The sequence below is a fragment of the Gobio gobio genome, assembly GCF_949357685.1.
Source record: "Gobio gobio genome assembly, chromosome: 14".
NCBI classification, from domain to species: Eukaryota; Metazoa; Chordata; class Actinopteri; order Cypriniformes; family Gobionidae; genus Gobio; species Gobio gobio.
In genome coordinates, this window is record NC_137107.1 from 50,993,679 (window position 1) to 50,996,298 (window position 2,620).

The window sequence follows — 2,620 nt, forward strand, 5'->3', positions numbered from 1 at the left end:
GTGCTCGCCCCCTAGATGTGCCTGGTCTCAGCTTCACACTAGGTAGGGTATGATTGGTGTGGCATAGTGGGTATTCGTTCCCCAAAGTGCCGTCATGATGACGCAGTTCGAGTTCCCTCGAAGGGGAACGTCTCGGGTTATGACTATAACCCTTGTTCCCTGAGAAGGGAACGAGACACTGCGTCTCGTGTCCACACCAATCAGACAGAGCGCTCGCTTCATCGCAGAATGCTATCTCTGTTGTGTTCAGATGTCCCTTTGTATCTTCCGGGTATGCCGTTACATACTACGTCATGACGCAACACCAGTCAGGATTGGGCTTATTCCATTCATTCAGACGTTTTACGCTAGGGGCATTCCCCAAAGTGTCGTCATGATGACGCAGTGTCTCGTTCCCTTCTCTGGGAACAGGGGTTATAGTCATAACCCAAGACGTTTATTGACCAGAATAAGCCACTAATCAAGCCTAACTACCATTAATACATTCAGGCCCGGTTCCAGAATCAAATCACTGAGGGTGCTTCTGAAATTACTGACGGTGCTCTAGTAAAGTGCAGATAGGCTAAGCAACGGCTCAGTGTACAGTGAGAAATGTATGATTAATTATTTACTACTTATACTTATGATTAAGTCATTTACCAATAATTGGAATTTCAAAAATATTTTGCTACAAATTGTCTATCAATCTATTAGTCTGCCTTTACATTGCTTTAATGCATTACTAGTATTTTAACATATCTTCCTGAGAACTATAAAAAAAAGGTTTTGGGAATTTAGATTTGTTTTTTCCTGGTCATTATTGTTTGGAGCATAAAAAACAAATTGATATATATTTTTTTAAAATTCCTATGTTATATGCTATATCCTCTGCTCTGTAGAGGACACCAGAACCCTTTTATTGAGAAAATTATAAGACATGAATAGACAAACAAAATGGGACTTTTGTTTTTATTCACCAATCAATTTTTATGCTTCAAGTTTTTTTAATCCAAACTTTTTATAAAGATGATTTTCAATGTTATAAAAGATACAGAATAATTTGATATACCATTTTACTTTATGCAATATGTGTGTAAACATGGCCATAACTGCCATCCCATTCTAGGCAATACATACACTGTATCTAATTTGCATATGAATGTGTTTTGGGACAATATGTAAATGTAAAAAGACGTGTAATAATTTTTTCATGAGATATCTGGTAACACTTTATTTTAAGGGAACAGAATAATGCATTAGTTAAGCATTAATTAAGGGTTAACTTGTTCACAACTAAGCATTAGTTAAGCACGAACACACTAGTAATTAATGATTAACTTTACATTTAAAGGATCCGTAATTATGCATTAGTTAAACTAGTAATTAATGATTTGCTTGTTCACAATTATGCATTAGTTAAGCATGGACACAATAGTTATTAATGATTAACTTAACATTAATAATGTTAAGGGCAACATGCTGGAGTTAAGCTTCACTCTATTTGAAGGCGCGCGCGTTTCTCATTCAAACACTAAAACACGGCATTTCGCAATCTGTGACGAAGCAGGCGAGAGCCAATTTGCAATGAGCGTTTGATATCACTGCCGTAAAGCAAGTTTTTTGAATTCATAACGTGCGCGGCCGCGGGATTTGTTTACGGTCGCTGTTAAACATGAAGATGAAGATCGCTGGATAAAGAAGTTCCTCGTATGGATTCTAAAGATGTGGATTACAGCGAACAAATTAAACTGGTGTATTTTGTGAATTTATGTTGCGTTTTGGTGTACTTTCTAGTCTTTGTATCCACGGTAAACAAAATAAGTATTACATGATAAATAATGGTTAAATGATTACAGAAATGTTATTCATTTTAGAGTTTTAAAGTGAAGTTTTGTTTAACGTAATCGTTTGAACCGAGCTTGCAGCAGAAGTCACAAACAGCGAAATGTTTAGATAACTCAATAAATGCCATAATTAATGAGGATACAACTTTCACTTTAGAATAGGGGGTCAGATTGCCTTTATTAGTACTGTATTAATGGTAGTTAGGCTTAATTATTGGCTTATTCTGGTTAATAAACTTTGTAACACCTGCCTTAATGTAAGATGATACAAACTGAGGGGTTCAACAGAATTCGACTAGTACTAATAATAAAACCACTTCACCAAACAAATACTTTTCTCTTTTTGTTTTTATTCCCAAGTGCACGATAGATATTCAACATAAATAACTGAGCATTTTTATGAGCATTTAAGGAAAGTCAATAATAAATGAAACTTATCATGATAGTTCAATGTTTGATGAATCAGATGATGAGGATGATGATGATGAGACGATCAAGATCCAAGTGGTTATTTGATAACGATGCAATGTTATAATCCAGTGAGACCCGTGAGAATGGAATGGAGATAAGCAGCACTGTAGATCTGTAGCAACAACCCAAGGTTGCTTATAGAAGATCGTGTGGTAAATAGTGCTCAAATGAGGAGAACACGTGCAGCATGGAACAATAAAGGAATCAAATGTCCAAAGAGTCCACAAAGGTCCAAAAACGGTCAAAAAAAAGTCCTTGTTTGAGCGTAAACTTAAACAGTTCTCAAACAGAACTTGTGAGAAAGAAGGTAGCCAGCCATGAGCTCA